Genomic DNA, 20,881 nt, shown 5'->3' with positions numbered 1-20,881 from the left:
TCTACTTTCATGGTGGAAATGACAACTTAACTAGAGCTGCTGGAGATTTGAACCAGTGGAGTTTCTTTGAGGGGAAAAAAATTCATGTTTAAGGAAATTCTACAATGGACTGTTTTAAATTATAAAACATAAAGTCTCTTGGGGGTAGTATGATGGTAGAGACTTAAACAGGAAAACAAAACTGAACTAGGAAATAAAATGTTGGGAGTTGAAGGTGTTTATATTGGTCCCCAGGACTTGGAGTAAAGCAGGGAGAGAAGTGGAAAGGATTTCAGAAGCAGTTCAGTTCAGTTCAGTCCCTCAGTCATGGCTGACTCTGCGACCGCATGGACTGTAGCACACCAGGACTCCCTGTCCATCAAAATGCCTGAGTTTCCTCAAACTCACACCCATTTAGTAGGTGATGCCATCCAACCATCTCATCTTCTGTCATCCCCTTCTCCTCCTGCTGTCAATCTTTCCCAGCATCAGGGTCTTTTCCAATAAGTCATTTCTTCATGTCAGGTGGCCAAAGTATTGGGGCTTCATCTTTATAATCAGTCCTTCCAAAGAGTATTCAGGACCGATTTCCTTTAGGATGGACTGGTTGGATCTCCTTGCTGTCCAAGAGATTCTCAAGAGTCTTCTCCAACAACACAGTTCAAAAGCATCAATTCTTTGGTGCTCAGCTTTCTTTATAGTCCAACTCTCACATCCATATGTGACTACTGGAAAAACCATAGCCTTGACTAGATGGACATTTGTTGGCAAAGTAATGTCTCTGCTTTTTAATAGACTGTCTAGGTTGGTCATAACTTTTCTTCCAAGGAGCAAGCATCTTTTAATTTCATGGCTGCAGTCACCAACTGCAGTGATTTGGGAGCTGCCAAAAATAAAAGGCAAAATGATAGGATACTGAAAGAGAAAGGTCAGTAGGTGCCCAATATGCTCCTGGAGATCAGTGGAGAAATAACTCCAGAAAGAATGAAGGGATGGAGCCAAAGCAAAAAGAATACCCAGCTGTGGATGTGACTGGTGATAGAAGCAAGGTCCAATGCTGTAAAGAGCAATATTGAATAGGAACCTGGAATGTCAGGTCCATGAATCAAGGCAAATTGGAAGTGGTCAAACAAGAGATGGCAAGAGTGAATGTCGACATTCTAGGAATCAGCGAACTGAAATGGACTGGAATGGGTGAATTTAACTCAGATGACCATTATATCTACTACTGCGGGCAGGACTCCCTCAGAAGAAATGGAGTAGCCATCATGGTCAACAAAAGAGTCCAAAATGCAGTACTTGGATGCAATCTCAAAAACCACAGAATGATCTCTGTTCGTTTCCAAGGCAAACCATTCAATATCACAGTAATCCAAGTCTATGCCCCAACCAGTAACACTGAAGAAGCTGAAGCTGAGTGGTTCTATGAAGACCTACAAGACCTTTTAGAACTAACACCCAAAAAAGATGTCCTTTTCATTATAGGGGACAGGAATGCAAAAGTAGGAAGTCAAGAAACACCTGGAATAACAGGCAAATTTGGCCTTGGAATATGGAATGAAGCAGGGCAAAGACTAATAGAGTTTTGCCAAGAAAATGCACTGGTCATAACAAACACCCTCTTCCAACAATACAAGAGAAGACTCTATACATGGACATCACCAGATGGTCAACACTAAAATCAGATTGATTATATTCTTTGCAGCCAAAGATGGAGAAGCTCTATATAGTCAGCAAAAACAAGACCAGGAGCTGACTGTGGCTCAGACCATGAACTCCTTATTGCCAAATTCAGACTTAAATTGAAGAAAGTAGGGAAAACCACTAGACCATTCAGGTATGACCTAAATCAAATCCCTTATGATTATACAGTGGAAGTAAATAGATTTAAGGGCCTAGATCTGATAGATAGAGTGCCTGATGAACTATGGACTGAGGTTCATGACATTGTACAGGAGACAGGGATCAAGACCATCCCCATGGAAAAGAAATACAGAATGGGAAAGACTAGAGATCTCTTCAAGAAAATCAGAGATATCAAAGGAACATTTCATGCAAAGATGGGCTCGATAAAGGACAGAAATGGCATGGATCTAACAGAAGCAGAAGATATTAAGAAGAGATGGCAAGAATACACAGAAGAACTGTACAAAAAAGATCTTCATGACCCAGATAATCACGATGGTGTGATCACTGACCTAGAGCCAGACATCCTGGAATGTGAAGTCAAGTGGGCCTTAGGAAGCATCACTACGAACAAAGCTAGTGGAGGTGATGGGATTCCAGTTGAGCTATTCCAAATCCTGAAAGATGATGCTGTGAAAGTGCTGCACTCAATATGCTAGCAAATTTGGAAAACTCAGCAGTGGCCACAGGACTGGAAAAGGTCAGTTTTCATTCCAATCCCAAAGAAAGGAAATGCCAAAGAATGCTCAAACTACCGCACAATTGCACTCATCTCACACGCTAGTAAAGTAATGCTCAAAATTCTCCAAGCCAGGCTTCAGCAATATGTGAACCGTGAACATCCTAATGTTCAAGCTGATTTTAGAAAAGGCAGAGGAACCAGAGATCAAATTGCCAACATCCGCTGGATCATGGAAAAAACAAGACAGTTCCAGAAAAACATCTATTTCTGCTTTATTGACTATGCCAAAGCCTTTGACTGTGTGGATCACAATCAACTGTGGAAAATTCTGAAAGAGATGGGAATACCAGACCACCTGACCTTTCTCTTGAGAAATTTGTATGCAGGTCAGGAAGCAACAGTTAGAACTGGACATGGAACAACAGACTGGTTCCAAATAGGAAAAGGAGTACGTCAAGGCTGTATATTGTCACCCTGTTTATTTAACTTATATGCAGAGTACATCATGAGAAATGATGGGCTGGAAGAAACACAAGCTGGAATCAAGATTGCCGGGAGAAATATCAATAACCTCAGATATGAAGATGACACCATCCTTATGGCAGAAAGTGAAGAGGAACTCAAAAGCCTCTTGATGAAAGTGAAAGTGGAGAGTGAAAAAGTTGGCTTAAAGCTCAACATTCAGAAAACGAAGATCATAGCATCTGGTCCCATCACTTCATGGGAAATAGATGGGGACAGTGGAAAGAGTGTCAGACTTTATTTTTCTGGGCTCCAAAATCACTGCAGATGGTGACTGCAGCCATGGAATTAAAAGACGCTTACTCCTGGGAAGGAAAGTTATGACCAACCTAGATAGCATATTCAAAAGCAGATTTGCATATTCAAAAGATACTTTGCCAACAAAGGTTCATCTAGTCAAGGCTATGGTTTTTCCTGTGGTCATGTATGGATGTGAGAGTTGGACTGTGAAGAAGGCTGAGCACCAAAGAATTGATGCTTTTGAACTGTGGTGTTGGAGAAGACTCTTGAGAGTCCCTTGGACTGCAAGGAGATCCAACCAGTCCATTCTGAAGGAGATCAGCCCTGGGATTTCTTTGGAAGGAATGATGCTAAAGCTGAAACTCCAGTATTTTGGCCACCTCATGTGAAGTGTTGACTCATTGGAAAAACTCTGATGCTGGGAGGGATTGGGGGCAAGAGGAGAAGGGGATGACAGAGGATGAGATGGCTGGATGGCATCACTGACTCGATGGACGTGTGTCTGAGTGAACTCTGGGAGTTGGTGATGGACAGGGAGGCCTGGCGTGCTGCGATTCATGTGGTCGCAAAGAATCGGACACGACTGAGTGACTGACTGATCTGATCTGATCTGATCTGAAAAATAAAACCTCTCACTGTTTGCACTGTTTCTCCATCTATTTGCCATGAATTGATGGGACCAGATGCCATGATGATAGTTTTCTGAATGTTGAGCTTTAAGGCAACTTTTTCACTCTCCTCTTTCACTTTCATCAAGAGGCTCTTTAGTTCCTCTTCGCTTTCTGCCATCTGCATATCTGAGGTTATTGATACTGCTCCCAGCAATCTTGATTCCAGCTTGTGCTTCATCTGGCCCAGAGTTTCTCATGATGTGCTCTGCATATAAGTTAAATAAGCAGGATTACAATATATAGCCTTGACATACTCCTTTCCTGATTTGGAACCAGTCTGTTGTTCCATGTCCAGTTCTAACTGTTGCTTCCTTACCTGCATACAGATTTCTCAAGAGGCAGATCAGATGGTCTGGTATTCCCAACTGTCTCAGAATTTTCCACAGTTTGTTGTGATCCACACAGTCAAAGACTTTGGCATAATCAATAAAGCAGAAGTAGATGTTTTTCTGGAACTGTCTTGCTTTTTCGATGATCCAACGGATGTTGGCAATTTGATCTCTGGTTCCTCTGCCTTTTCTAAATCCACCTTGAACATCTGGAAGTTCACGGTTCATGTATTATTGAAGCCTGACTTGCAGAAGTTCGAGCATTACTTCATTAGCGTGTGAGATGAGTGCAATTGTGCAGAAATTTGAGCATTCTTTGGCATTGCCTTTCTTTGGGATTGGAATGAAATCTGACCTTTTCCAGTCCTGTGGCCACTGCTGAGTTTTCCAAATGTGCTGGCATATTGAGTGAAGCACTTTCACAGCATCATCTTTTAAGTGTTGCAATAGCTCAACTGGAATTCCGTCACCTCCACTAGCTTTGTTCATAGTGAGGCTTCCTAAGGCCCACTTGACTTCACATTCCAGGATGTCTGGTCTAGGTGAGTGATCACAGCATCGTGGTTATCTGGGTCGTGAAGATCTTTTGTATAGTTTGCCACCTCTTCTTAATATCTTCTGCTTCTGTTAGGTCCATACCATTTCTGTCCTTTATCGAGCCCATCTTTGCATGAACTGTTCCCTTGGTATCTCTAATTTTCTTGAAGAGCTCTCTAGTCTTTCCCATTCTATTGTTTCCCTCTATTTCTTTGCATTGATCACTGAGGAAGGCTTGCTCTTCTCCCCTTGCTATTCTTTGGAATTCTGCATTCAAGTGGGTACATCTTTCCTTTTCTCCTTTGCCTTTAGATTCTCTTCTTTTCACGGCTATTTCTAAGGCCTCCTGAGACAACCATTTAGCATTTTTGCATTTCTTTTTCTTGTGTTAGGTCTTGATCCCTGTCTCCTGTACAATGTCATGAACCTCTGTCCATAGTTCTTCAGGGACTCCGTCTATCAAGTCTAATCCCTTGAATTTATTTGTCACTTCCACTGTAAAATCAATCATAAGGGATTTGATTTAGGTCATAACTGAATGGTCTATTGGTTTTTCATACTTTCTTCAATTTAAGCCTAAATTTTGCAATAAGGAGTTCATGATCTGAGCCGCAGTCAGCTCTTGGTCTTGTTTTTGCTGACTGTATAGAGCTTCTCCATCTTTGGCTTCAAAGAATATAATCAATCTGATTTCGGTGTTGACCATCTGGTGATGTCCATGTATAGAGTCTTCTCTTGTGTTGTTGAAAGAGGGTGTTTGCTATGACCAGTGCATTTTCTTGGGGCCCAGTATGGCAGCACACAGCTGACTGGGTTCCCAGGAGAGACTGACCAGCTTTAAGGAACTGGAATGAAAAGTTATTTCCTAATTTGGGCTACAGTTCAGTTCAGTCACTCAGTCGTGTCCAACTCTTAGCGACCCCATGAATCGCAGCATGCCAGGCCTCCCTGTCCATCACCAACTCCCGGAGTTCACTCACACTCATGTCCATTGAGTCAGTGATGCCATCCAGCCATCTCATCCTCTGTCGTCCCCTTCTCCTCCTGCCCCCAATCTCTCCCAGCATCAGAATCTTTTCCAATGAGTCAACTCTTCACATGACGTGGCCAAAATACTGGAGTTTCACCTTCAGCATCATTCCCTCCAAAGAAATCCCAGGGCTGATCTCCTTCAGAATGGACTGGTTGGATCTCCTTGCAGTCCAAGGGACTCTCAAGAGTCTTCTCCAACACCACAGTTCAAAAGCATCAATTGTTCGGTGCTCAGCCTTCTTCACAGTCCAACTCTCACATCCATACGTGACCACAGGAAAAACCTTAGCCTTGACTAGACGGACCTTTGTTGGCAAAGTAATGTCTCTGCTTTTGAATAAGCTATCTAGGTTGGTCATAACTCTCCTTCCCAGGAGTAAGCGTCTTTTAATTTCACGGCTGCAGTCACCATCTGCAGTGATTCTGGAGCCCAGAAAAATAAAGTCTGACACTCTTTCCACTGTTTCCCCATCTATTTCCCATGAAGTGATGGGGCCGGATGCCATGATCTTTGTTTTCTGAATGTTGAGCTTTTAGACAACTTTTTCACTCTCCACTTTCACTTTCATCAAGAGGCTTTTGGGCTACAATGAACTCTTATTATTTATGACATTATTTTGGAAAGTCTGGTATGTACAAGAGCCTTATATTCCTGGTAAAAAGGAGGAACACAGAAGGAAGGGGAATGTCTGTTCTGGGGTGGGGGGTGGATTAAAACGCTGGAAAGAGAAGAGTTAAATCTGAGGTCTGACAGTGAAAAGAAGCAGGAAATTAATAACAGTGGTGGGCACTCAGCCCCTTTTAAATACGGGCAAATAGGGGAGGTTGTGGAGGGCTTTCCACCTGAGCCATCTAACTCAGGTATTAAAGGGAGAAAGTGCTACTCCAGAGGGATTGAGGACTTGGGAACTCTTGGGTGGCAAATATTCGAGTTACAGTGAAAATTGTGGCATAGAATGATAAATTTGCATAGACTTGATCAACTTTGCACAGAAGCCTGGGATTTAGGGAGAGTTCCCCAAGAAGGGCAATGAGAGCTAGCTGTGAAGCTGAGGGTGGGGAAGGGAGGTGGCTTCCCAGGTCAAGGAAGGTGCAGAAGCCCAGAGCTGTTCAGGCAATTGCAAGTTCGTTTCTAGCACCTGAAAAATCAAACTGAAGTTGGTGACACTAGAAGGCTGGTGAGCAGGACCAGGAGACTCACCCCAAAGAAATTTCTTTTCTTCTGCCTTCCTTTTTTTTTTTCTTTTGGACACTTAACCAATAAGAGTTTATTTTCTCACAGTTCTGGAGGCTAGAGGTCTGAGATCAAGGTGGGGACAAGGTTGGTTTCTCTGAGGTACTCTCTCCTTGGCTTGAAGATAAACATTTTCTTTCACTTTCTTCACCTGGTCTCCTCTCTGTATCTGGATCATAACTGCTTCTTTTTATCACACATTATCTTATGAAGATTACTGGGTTCCCATAGTTCATACTTAAAAACAGGCTCCTTCCTGGAAGAAAATATATACAGATTTCCATCCCAGAGAGTCCTATGAAACATAATTGTGTACTTTATAAAGGTAAATTTTATAGTGTGTGAATTATGTCTCATTTTTAAAAAAATAAGCAAATAGGACATAGAAGAAAAATATGGGATTATTTTTTAACAGACACACTCTTATGGGCTGAATTGTCTCAAAGAGCTAAGCTGTGCCCTTGGCCCCATTCTGACGGTAGTTGGGGAGTCAGGGGAGGGGGTTTTCTGAAGGATTCTGCCAAGAAATGCCACTTAAGACATATTTTTTTTGTAAGTATAGTTGATTTACAATGTTACATTATCCTTAGGTGTACAACATAATTATTTGATACTTTTATAGATTATACCCCATTTAAATTTATTACAAAATAATGGCTATATTTTCCTGTTGTTTAATCGCTAAGTCGTGTCTGACTTTTTGCAACCCAATTTACTGTAGCCCTCCAGGCTCCTCTGTCCATGGGGATTCTCCAGGCAAGAATACTGGAGTGAGTTACCATTTCCTTCTCCAATATTTTTTTGTGCCGGTCAATATATCCTTGTAGCTTTTTTATTTTATACATAGTAATTCATATCTCTTAATTCCATACTCCTATCTTGCCCCTTTCCCCATTGGTAATCAATCAGTAATTTGTTATCTGTAAGTCTGTTTCTGCTTTGTTATACTTATTAATTTTTGCTACATTTTAGATTCCACATATAAGTGATAACATCTTTTTTAATTTTATTTTTTTATTGGGGTATAATTGCTTTACAATGTTGTGTTAGTTTCTGCTGTACAACGAAGTGAATCAGGTCTGTGTATGTATATGTATGAAGGGTGGAAGGAGAGGGTGGGAGGGAGATTCTTGAGGGAGGTGATAATATCTTGTAAGCTGTGTTTATGCAAATGACAACTTAAGTCCTATTTAGAGTTGACTAGGAAAGGGCTGCCAGAGAAGGCGATGGCACCCCACTCCAGTACTCTTGCCTGGAAAATCCCATAGGCGGAGGAACCTGGTAGGCTGCAGTCCATGGGGTCGCTAAGAGTTGGACACGACTGGGTGACTTCACTTTCACTTTTCACTTTCATGCATTGGAGAAGGAAATGGCAACCCACTCCAGTGTTCTTGCCTGGAGAATACCAGGGACGGCAGAGCCTGGTAGGCTGCTGTCTATGGGGTCACACAGAGTTGGACATGACTGAAGTGACTTAGCAGCAGCAGCAGAAACAGGAAAGGGCTGCAGGCTTCTATGGAGGCTCTTCCCACCTCTTTGCCCTCCTGCTGTAACTTCTGATCATCTCAGACTCTCAGACCACATCCTAGGGCCAGGATGTCCTCCTACCCCTTGGGGCATCCTGTGACCTGGTCTGGTCTTCCTGTTCTCTCTTCTTTTCCTTATCACAGATCCTTTGTCACTGTCTGGAGGCCTTGTTCTTTGTTCTGTCAAAGAACTGGTGAAGCCCATGCTCCTTCTGAGGAGCATCTTCTCAGCAGGGCCCAGGGGAGGTGAACTTGCACTGACTCTTCACCTTCAGCCGGCCACAGTCTCTGCTTCAACTCCAGCATCTGGCCTGCGACACAATATTAGACCAACACAAAAATCTACCTAATCATTGCAACCACTTCTATATTATTCCAATTTACAGATGAAGAAATTAAACTCCAGATGATTATTGATCTTATATGAGGTCACATCCTTGCAGAGTGGCCCACTGAGGATTTAAAGGGAGGGGGTCTCATTCTTTTACAAGTGGTTGACCAGATTTCCCAGCACCACTTGTTAAAGAGATTGTCTTTAATCCATTGTATATTCTTGCCTCCTTTGTCAAAGATAAGGTGTCCATATGTGCGTGGATTTATCTCTGGGCTTTCTATTTTTCTCCATTGATCTATATTTCTGTCTTTGTGCCAGTACCATACTGTCTTGATAACTGTGGCTTTGTAGTAGAGCCTGAAGTCAGGTAGGTTGATTCCTCCAGTTCCATTCTTCTTTCTCAGGATCGCTTTGGCTATTTGAGGTTTTTTTGTATTTCCATACAAATTGTGAAATTATTTGTTCTAGCTCTGTGAAGAATACTGTTGGTAGCTTGATAGGGATTGCATTGAATCTATAAATTGCTTTGGGTAGTATACTCATTTTCACTATATTGATTCTTCCAATCCATGAACATGGTATATTTCTCCATCTATTAGTATCCTCTTTGATTTCTTTCACCAGTGTTTTATAGTTTTCTATATATAGGTCTTTAGTTTCTTTAGGTAGATATATTTCCAAGTATTTTATTCTTTCCATTGCAATGGTGAATGGAATTGTTTCCTTAATTTCTCTTTCTGTTTTCTCATTATTAGTGTATAGGAATGCAAGGGATTTCTGTGTGTTGATTTTATATCCTGCAACTTTACTATAGTCATTGATTAGTTCTAGTAATTTTCTGGTGGAGTCTTTAGGATTTTCTATGTAGAGGATCATGTCATCTGCAAATAGTGAGAGTTTTACTTCTTCTTTTCCAATTTGGATTCCTTTTATTTCTTTTTCTGCTCTGATTGCTATGGCCAAAACTTCCAAAACTATGTTGAATAGTAATGGTGAAAGTGGGCACCCTTGTCTTGTTCCTGACTTTAGAGGAAATGCTTTCAATTTTTCACCATTGAGGATAATGTTTGCTGTGGGTTTGTCATATATAGCTTTTATTATGTTGAGGTATGTTCCTTCTATTCCTGCTTTCTGGAGAGTTTTTATCATAAATGGATGTTGAATTTTGTCAAAGGCTTTCTCTGCATCTATTGAGATAATCATATGGTTTTTATTTTTCAATTTGTTAATGTGGTGTATTACATTGATTGATTTGCAGATATTGAAGAATCCTTGCATCCCTGGGATAAAGCCCACTTGGTCATGGTGTATGATTTTTTTAATGTGTTGTTGGATTCTGATTGCTAGAATTTTGTTAAGGATTTTTGCATCTATGTTCATCAGTGATATTGGCCTATAGTTTTCTTTTTTTGTGGGATCTTTGTCAGGTTTTGGTATTAGGGTGATTGTGGCCTCATAGAATGAGTTTGGAAGTTTACCTTCCTCTGCAATTTTCTGGAAGAGTTTGAGCAGGATAGGTGTTAACTCTTCTCTAAATTTTTGGTAGAATTCAGCTGTGAAGCCATCTGGACCTGGGCTTTTGTTTGCTGGAAGATTTTTGATTGCAGTTTCAATTTCTGTGCTTGTGATGGGTCTGTTAAGATTTTCTATTTCTTCCTGGTCCAGTTTTGGAAAGTTGTACTTTTCTAAGAATTTGTCCATTTCTTCCACGTTGTCCATTTTATTAACACTTTCTAACACCATACACAAAAATAAACTCAAAATGGATTAAAGATCTAAACATAAGACCAGAAACTATAAAACTCCTAGAGGAGAACATAGGCAAAACACTCTCTGACATACATCACAGCAGGATCCTTTATGACCCACCTCCCAGAATATTGGAAATAATAGAAAAAATAAACAAATGGGACCTAATTAACCTTAAAAGCTTCTGCACATCAAAGGAAACTATTAGCAAGGTGAAAAGACAGCCTTCAGAATGGGAGAAAATAATAGCAAATGAAGCAACTGACAAACAACTAATCTCAAAAATATACAAGCAACTCCTACAGCTCAACTCCAGAAAAATAAATGACCCAATCAAAAAATGGGCCAAAGAACTAAATAGACATTTCTCCAAAGAAGACATACAGATGGCTAACACACACATGAAAAGATGCTCAACATCACTCATTATCAGAGAAATGCAAATCAAAACCACTATGAGGTACCATTTCACACCAGTCAGAATGGCTGTGATCCAAAAGTCTACAAATAATAAATGCTGGAGAGGGTGTGGAGAAAAGGGAACCCTCTTACACTGTTGGTGGGAATGCAAACTAGTACAGCCACTATGGAGAACAGTGTGGAGATTCCTTAAAAAACTGGAAATAGAACTGCCTTATGATCCAGCAATCCCACTGCTGGGCATACACACTGAGGAAACCAGAAGGGAAAGAGACATGTGTACCCCAATGTTCATCGCAGCACTGTTTATAATAGCCAGGACATGGAAGCAACCTAGATGCCCATCAGCAGATGAATGGATAATAAAGCTGTGGTACATATACACAATGGAGTATTACTCAGCCATTAAAAACAAAACATTTGAATCAGTTCTAATGAGGTGGATGAAACTGGAGCCTATTATACAGAGTGAAGTAAGCCAGAAGGAAAAACACCAATACAGTATACTAACGCATATATATGGAATTTAGAAAGATGGTAACAATAACCCTGTGTACGAGACAGCAAAAGAGACAGTGATGTACAGAACAATCTTATGGACTCTGTGGGAGAGGGAGAGGGTGGGAAGATTTGGGAGAATGGCATTGAAACATGTAAAATATCATGTATGAAATGAGATGCCAGTCCAGGTTCAATGCACGATACTGGATGCTTGGGGCTAGTGCACTGGGACGACCCAGAGGGATGGTATGGGGAGGGAGGAGGGAGGAGGGTTTAGGATGGCGAACACATGTATACCTGTGGTGGATTCATTTTTATATTTGGCAAAACTAATACAATTATGCAAAGTTTAAAATTTAAAAAAAATAAAATAAAATAAAAAATAAAGGGAGGGGGGTCATCCTCATGACCATGGTTGACATGAACTTCAAAAAAGAAAACAGCAGTGTGTGTCAGTTCCATATTCTGGTATTTTGATGGAGAAATATGATTGGATTAGGATAATTAAATGGATACATAACTTGTTGAACAACCATATATAAAGACACTGATGGATGAGTTGAGGTGGGCCTGGAGCAAGATGCCTCATGGCTAGCTCAGTGTTAAGTTCTCAATCATGTCCTCCTCAGCAATTTTATGACTGGAACAAAGATATATGGGTAATATTTAATATTTAATTTGTAGTCATACAAATGCTGGAAGGATAACAAAACTGACAGACTCATCATTCAAAATGGTCTTAACAAGCCAAAATATTGGGCTGAATTTTCTCCAACTTTTTAATAAAAATTCCATACATGAAAAAAGATTTAAGGAATACCATTAATGGACACTCAGGTACTGAGTACTTATATTAAACCATGGTTAATATTTTGTCAATTTCTTTACCTCTCTTTCTAAATATTCTTCTAACAATTTGAAAGAAAGTTGCAGACCTCATAAAATTTGACTGCTAAATACTTCTCTGTCTTCTAAAAATACATCCTTTTATATCTAATTCTAATATCTAAAAAAAATAGCAATTCCCCAAGATCATAATATCCAGTCTATATTCAAAATTTTTTGGTTTTTTTATTCTGGTAAAATATTTGTAACATAAGCAACATACCTTTTTGACCATTAAGCAACCAGTTCAGGGGCATTAAATACATTCACATTGTTATACAACCATCCCTGCCATTCACCTCTAGAACTTTTTCATCATCAGCATCACCTCAATTATTGACTCACTGAAGTTGATTTGAGATTTTGTAGGAACAGTGCAAATAACACTTGGATGTAAAAGCCAGCTTCATAAGCACACGGCTGAGGACGTAGGAACATACTTGTAGCATGAATATAATAGAGCTAGAGATTTTAGTCTACAAGTTCAGTAAGTTTGTGAATGTCAAGAAGTGCAGAATTAGGCTGAAGTATAGTCCTGGACTCAGAGAAGAGAGAAGTCTGTTTTCTGCACTGCTCAGGCCCTATTGGGAATATTGTGTCCAGTTCTGGGCTCCATACCATTAGGGAGTCATAAAACTGCTGTCTGGAAGATGAGGGGGTTTTAAAAAGACATCATCTGAGAAACAGAAAGAAATTGGATATTTGGGGCTTGTGAAAAAAATAAACATTGATACCTTAAATAAGAGATGTCATTTTAACTGCCTTGGAATATTTAAAGAACTCCCATTTGGAAAGTATATTTGTCTAAGGGGTAGATCCAAGGCTAATAAGAGGAAGGTGCCATGGGAAAAGCTTCAATTCAGACTAATAATTTAATCAGAATGGCTGGAGTTGATTGAAAGTGTTGCCTTAGGAAGTAGTTTGTTCCCTGTCACAAGTGGCATTCATTGTAAAACTTGGCAGAGGAAACCCAAGCTTTGAGCGGCTTTTGGGATGAAATGACTTTTGGATCTCTTCTGGACTATATTTTGTTTAGGATTCTTTTATTGGCCTGGCCAAAAATTTGATTTGGGTTTTCTATAACAGCACATGGAAAAACCGGAACGACCAACCCATAGTTGCAAGAAACAGACCCCAAAAGTACCTTCTTAGGTAAAAGAAAAATCTCTTGAAAGAATGCTTGAACTGTTGTGTATGAGCCGTGGCATGAACGAACACTGAAACTCAAGTAGGGCAGACCACTCTTGTCTCTCTCTCTTTTTTCCTCCCTCCCATCTGTCCCCATCTCTGACTTGCTCTGTTCTCTTGCTCACTCTTTTTCCTCTCTCTCTCTCGAGCTCTGGCCTCAATCTTTCTCATTGATTTGGCAGCAGCCTGGTTAGAGAAAAAGGCTGCTGACTGTTTCTGAATCTTAAGATGTTTGGTTGAAAACTCCTAGAGAAAGACTGTGTGACCAGTCAACTCTGGCCAGGGCGGGGTGGGGGAAGGTGAGGACGAACAAACTGGCTTGAACCGTCAGGTTGTGAACTCTCCCAGGTAACAAGGCACTCTATGATGAAAGTTCAAACGCTTCAGAGGACAGGGGTGAGCATTAAGACCCTGTCCTGTCTTAAATGACATAAACGGCCAGTCCTGAAGGAAAATCACACAGTCTGCAGAGTCCTTCGTGGCGACCTCAAGCCACCCTGGAGGAGAAGCTGCTGGGAGGTCACCTGGATGGGCCACATGAAATGTTGAAACATACTTGGGGGCTGCTAGGAAATCCCTGACACCCACAGGGCGGCCAGGAATGCAGCAAGTCAAGTAAGGCTTTCTTTTCTAAGAAAGTAGCGGGGAGCCATGGGACAAGGGCAATGGTGCACGCCCGGCTTAGGCTCTGCAAACATTTGCTTGGTGGCTGAAAGCCAGGGGCGAGGCCTGGGACCAGGGGACCAGAGGATGGTAGCCGCTATCCAAGCATTTTAGTGGAAAAGTCCATTCTTCCTTGTCATGTAAGAGAACTGAAGATCCAAATAATCTTGAACTTGGGAATTATCTGACTCCTGATATTTCGTCTCTTCTCTAGATCAGCAGTCCCCAAAGTTTTTGGCACTAATTTCATGGAAGATGATTTTCCCACAGACCAGCCTGGAGAGGGGATGGTTTGGGGATGATTCAAGTGCACTACATTTATTGGGCACATTATATTTATTATTATTACTTCAGCTCCACCTCAGGTCATCAGGCATTAGATCCTGGCAGTTAGGGACCCCCGCTGTATACACCATCCTGTGTCTGAGAAATGACCTTTACAAAAGACTGCCTGACTTCCTAGGCATCTATGGTTTCAGCAGGACCTGGGCTTGGCTCCCAGAGGGAGGGACAAATGTCCCCAAGCACCAGCTTATGCGGTCATAGAAAGGACACTAACTGAAGAACTTTCCATTTTAATTTTTGTACTAGTTGTTTTTAATTTGCTATCATGTGCATGCACACTCATTGTGCTATGAAATTATTCATTTGTGGGCAAATTCTATTAATATAAGTCATAGCGGGGAATTCAGAGACACATAAACACATAACGTGTCCCTGGAGTGAAGTCCCCTCCCTGGGCTACTGTGTACCTTCTGGCTTTTCATGGCCTATCTCTGTTTCTCCCTCTCCCTCTAAGGCTGACCTGCAACAGGACCATTTCAGGAGTGGAGAAAGGCTTCGGAATGAATGGCTGTTAGTGCAGATACTCTGGCTTTTGTCTAATCCAATGTGGAAGTGGGAGGGGAGTGATGATGATGGTGGTGCTGATGACAACAAGGATGAAAATAGGTTTCAGGTGGATCTGCTTAGCTGTTCCCAGAATGTCGTACAAATGCCAGGGTAACCAATGAAATAAAAGGTAAAGTCAGAACACACCGCTGCTTCTCTGAAAACCCATAATGGGAATGTCAACGGTTTGAATGTTTCATTACATTTTATTTTTTATAAGATGCTTCAGGGTATAGAAAGAATCAAAAGTAATGGTTAAAACATGGAGGAGCAGGAGTGATGAGTCCTGGAATTGAAAATAATCATCACCCTTTGTTACTGTGGGTAAATAATATACTATAAAAACCTTGGGAAGAAAAAGGCAATGCCTGAAAATAGGAGCCCCGACATAGATCTAAACAGGTCTACAAAAACCAGTTAGGACGAGAGAGAGAGACGACCCGACTTTCTCTTCCCAGACACTGATGCCAGGAAATAGAACAGGGATGCCATTTGGGGGAATTTGCTACAGAATGTCACAGTGGCTGCAGTGACAGCAAACATGCTCTGGTGTCACAGTGAGTTATGGACGGGACCTGTGTCTCTGACAAATGTGCCTCGTGTGAAAGCTACAGCATGTGAAAATACATGGCTTTTCCCCTCCCTGCATCTCTTGATATGGAACACATAATCTGTGGAAGACGTACGCATGTTCATGAGCAGAATAAATCAAGAGTGAGCCCAGCCGGCTTGGGAAGGGAAACACAGGCCAAGAAGAGGGCCCACTGCTTTTCTGCTATGGCAATCTGCTAGCCTCCAAAAAGTTCATGGCCATCGGTGAGCTTCTAGAGGATCCCTGGAAGAGGGAATGGCTCCCCACTCCAGTATTCTTGTCTGGAGAATTCCATGGACAGAGGAGCCTGGTAGGCTACAGTCCATGGTATTGCAAAGAGTCAGACATGACTGAGCTATTAACACACTTTCTAGAGGGTGGCCATGTGCCTTTTTGATTCAGTCAGCAACACACTTTTAAAAGTGACTACCTGGATGTTGGAACTTAGGCAGTATGTGGGAAAATGGTACAAATTTCCTCCATTGAATAGTGTTTTAAACACCAAAGGCTACTTGTTAGACAATTTGAGCACTGTTTATATGAAGAGCATGGCCACATGTACCTCAGGGAGGCTAATGTGGATCATGTGCAACTTGTCAAGCAAGACTTTCAGCTTTTCTGGCTGTGACCAACTCTTAACACATTTTACATTGAAAATGCATTATACGCACATGCAAAGAAACACACATACACGATTTTATGAAACAATAATGAGCCTAGCAATGGGCATTGCTCTCTAATTTTCCCATTCTATTCTATTTCCTCCCTTCCTCTTTCTCTTTCTTTCTTTTACATATTAAATTGGTTATGGCTTACTGTTTAAACAGCTCTGCATTAAAGGGCAGAGAGATGCAGCAGAGCATCTGTGCTGTAGCCAACAGGCTGATCATAAGCCCTAGGAGAGAAGAGGCATCCTTGACACCTAGCACAGGCATAAATGTATCACTACCTGTAAAAAGATGTTAAAGATGTGTACTTCTGGGTATCTCTGTGAGAATGAAAGGATCTAGAACAGTGCTTGACACATACTTGGCCATCCTTTTTATTGGTAATATTATGACTAAAGGCTCAGTGGCAGTTTCTGTAAAGCACAGCCAATTTACTTGTCCATTCTTTTACTCATTTACTTCTGTAATGCTTCATAAATTTTCTGAACAATGCCAAGCATTTGACATTCATTACTGGTGGCTCAGTCAGGAAAGAATCCGCCTGCAGTGAAGGAGACGACCTGCAATGCAGGAAACTTGGTTTTGATCCCTGGGTTGGGAAGCTCCCCTGGAGGAGGAAATGGCAACCCACTCCAGTATTCTTGCCTGAGAAATCCCATGGACAGAAGAGCCTGGTGGGCTGTAGTCCATGGGGTTGCACAGAGTCAGACATGACTTAGTGACTAAACTAACTGCTATTGTTATCTTCTTAGCAACTCTATGCTGCTGCTGCTAAGTCACTTCAGTCGTGTCTGACTCTTAGCGACCCCATGGACTTCAGCCTACCAGGCTCCTCCGTCCATGGGATTTTCCAGACAAGCAACTCTATGAGACAGGGACTATTAGTCTCAGTTTATAGATGAGGCTAGAAAGCTGAGCTACCTGCTGAACATCTAGTCTTTGACATCAAAGTCTAAAGTATCATATGGAGGGAAGTGGAGTTGAATATAAGGTATTCTAGACAGATAAATTGGCAGTTGCAGAAGTTTAGGGAACAATCCTAACACTTTATTTCATATATATATTGTTTCCCCTCTCACTTTTGTGAACACTGTGAATTGGATAAGTGTAAAGAAGGTAGACAAGATGGACATCATTTGTGACATAAGAAAGGAATAAGAGAAGTATGGTTTACTTCAAGTTCCCACACAGCTACTTTCTTTCAGAAGCTTCTTCTCAGTCCTATGTATGTGATTCCACTGTAGTGGGCAGATTGGAATCATCCAGAAGTGACTGAAGCTCCAAATTGATAGAGGTCAAGGAAATGTGACAAGAGGTAGATTATCTGTAAAGCAGGAACAAGAGGCAGCCAAAGTCAAATGGGAAAATTTGAGACAAGGAGGACCAAGTAAATAAGAACATTTAAATGGATAAGGATTGTCAATTATCTGGATCTGGTATTGTCAGGGAGTACAGGCTGGATGGGCAGTGATTAATTTCCTAGGATGGGTTTTCTCAGCCCAGATGCAACTTTTGAAGGACTGGGGCTATCCCATCTTTGACCTAAGTCTTTTAAGTTCAATAAGGGTGGACATTATAGCCACCAAGTTCAAGAGCTGGTGGCTCTTCCTTTACATAGAATTTCACTCCTTATTAATTATGACTTAAACTGCTTCTTGAAAATTGCTTTTCCAATTTATATCCTCTGTGAAGTGAGGCACATTTCCATATATCATATGAAAATATTTCACATTTATTGGGCTTCCTGTTTGGTTCTCCAAGATGAGATTTGAAAAGCAATCTGCTTTTGCTTGTCTTGAAGGAGACCAAAGATTATTGATTGATCATTTAGTTTGGGGTCACAGGAAAATAAGTTGCACTTAATGCTACATGGCCTATCCCTGAAGGAGATGTTTAAGGTGTTCGTAATTTGTTAATTTAGTTTTGGCTGTGCTGCATCTGCACTGCCGGTCTTAGGCTTTCTCTAGTTTTGAGTGGGGCCCACTCTCTAGCTGTGGTGGGCAGGCTTCTCATTGTGGTAGCGTCTCTTGTTGAGGATCATAGGCTCTAGGGGAGTGGACTTCAGGAGTTTTGTCTCATAGCTTCAGTAGTTGTAACACACGGACTCAGTCATTGTGGCACATGGGCTTAGTAGCACCACAGAATGTGGGATCTTCCCGAATCAAACCCATGTCTACTTCATTGGCAGGCAGATTCTTAACCAGTGGACCACCAGGGAAGTCCCTATAATTTATTAACTGGACTATTTGCAAAGTGAGAACCCATCTCTTGTGGAATGTGATGGGAATTTCCTTGCTAAGAATGTTCTTGTTATAAGCTTTCACTCTTCTCTGACTTTCCTGTGAAGTTTGTTGCACATTTTTTGCTGATACATCCTTGACCCATCTTAAGTCATGTCTTCCCTACTTGGGGCCTTCTCTAACACCAGAGAGCTCCACTATTATCAACCTCCCTTTCCATTTCTAGGAAGCCTCTCAGCAGTCTCATCTAACTACCAATTATACCCACACGTACATGTGTGCACATCTTTAAATTATTAAACCTGGTACACCATGAGCCATGGGTACTGGCCTTAACAGACCACTTGGTATTGACTGATGAACAGTCTGGCTCATTAGTCTTTCACACTGGCATTCCAAATCACACATATCTAGGTAAAGGGAGATGTTTCTTAGTACGCCCTGTTGGTAGAAATGGGAGGTTTTCAATCAGAATTCCTAGACTGTCCTTTGAATCACATGCTCTGACCTGACACTTCCCTTCTGCTGATGGCACTTCTTGTTTTGCTGGGAACTCATGGCCTCCCATCTGCTCTTCTTTGTCCACTGCTCATTGTTACTGCCAGCAGTTTTATTCTGTTAGTTTCTCTGAGCTGATGTCTTTACCAGTGAAGTGTCCTTACCTCCTTTATTGTCCCTTTTTCTGCTGAACTCTAGTATGTGTGTGTATGTGTGTGTGCGTGTGTATGTGTGTGTATGTGTGTCTGTGCACATGTATGCATGTATGTGTGCGTGTGTGTGTATGTGTGTGTGTGTGTGTGTGTGTTAGTCACTCTGTCCTGTCTGACTCTTTGCGACCCCATATACTGTGGCCCGCCAGGCTCCTCTGTCCATGGGATTTCCCAGGCAAGAATACGGGAGTGTGTTGCCCTTCCCTTTTCCAGGGGATCCTCCCGACTCAGGGATTGAACCCATGTCTCCCACATTGCAGGAAGGTTCTTTGCCATCTGAGTCACTAGAGAAGCTGAAGCTCTAGTATATCACCAAACGGACTTGTGTGGGAATATATGTTTACTGAAAAGCTAGGGAAGTGAAATAACACGGCAGCGACTCCGCAAGTCTGTGTGCAATTCTTTAGACCCAATATTTACCACTCATGTTCGTGCTTAGTCGCTTAGTCGTTTCTGACTCTTTGCAACTCCATGGGGTCACAGGCTCCTCTGTCCATGAGATTTTCCAGGCAAGAATTCTGGACTGGGTTGCCATTGCCTTCTCCAGGGGATCTTCCCAACCCAGGAATTGAACCAGGGTCTCCTGCATTGCAGGTGGATTCTTTACCAGCTGAACTACCAGGGAAGCCCAACATTTACCACATCCCTACCCATTTTCTAGGGGAAAAGTACTCAGAAGTTAAACTCTTCAGAGAAATTTCTCTCTAGTGGGGTTTCTCAGTGTTGGCGCCATTGACATTTTGCACCAGACAGTCCTCTGTTGTGGGCTTGTCCTGTGCATTGTAGGATGGTTAGCAGCATCTCTGATTCTATCCACTGGATGCCAATAGCACTTTTCTATTGATAGCACTTTTGGTCATGTTGATGACCAAAAATGTCTCCAGACCTTACCACGTGTCCCTGGGGAGCCAGTATCATCTCTGCTTGAGGACCAGTGCTCTCAACAGACTTGCTCTTCAAAATGTGGTCTATAAAGGAGTAGCAGGATCATTACCTGGGACTTTGTTAGAAATGCAGACTCTGTCTTGCCCCAGGTATACTTCATCAGAGTCTGCATCCTGACATGATTTCCTTCTTTCGACCTTAACCATTTTGAAGCCCTGCCCTAGAGAATGTCTCCTATTTCTGCTCCATGGTCAGATCCATCTTTTTCTCAGATCTCCTAATAGTTCCTGGATACGTTTCCACCTTTTTGGAAATTCTTCAAGCTGTTCACAGGCATTTGTGCTAACTCAAGAGCCATGGCTGGCCCACTTCCTTCCAGCAGTTCTTCCCCTCAGTTCTGAGTTATTAATGCTATAACAATGCCTCAGAGGCTCTAGTTCTAGAATAATATTCCAGAAGACAAGCCTGGGCTGGAGAGGGTAGGAGGAATTTGGGTCAATAAGCCTGTAAGGATAGCTCAGATGGGTACTGACGTTCCATGTCTGTCCGCTTTGAAATTTCCTTGCTTGTGGGATTTGAAATTAAGCCTAGACTGATTCCGTAGATAAGGCTGTTATCCATCACCTACTTATAATATACTTGGTAATCCATGAAATTCATAATCTATGAATTGGCAGTAGGAAACACGGCCAGTCTATCAGCCTTTTACCAATGACT

Source organism: Bos indicus, chromosome 17 (assembly GCF_029378745.1).
Source record: "Bos indicus isolate NIAB-ARS_2022 breed Sahiwal x Tharparkar chromosome 17, NIAB-ARS_B.indTharparkar_mat_pri_1.0, whole genome shotgun sequence".
NCBI lineage: Eukaryota > Metazoa > Chordata > Mammalia > Artiodactyla > Bovidae > Bos > Bos indicus.
Note: the sequence above shows the minus strand (reverse complement) of the source record.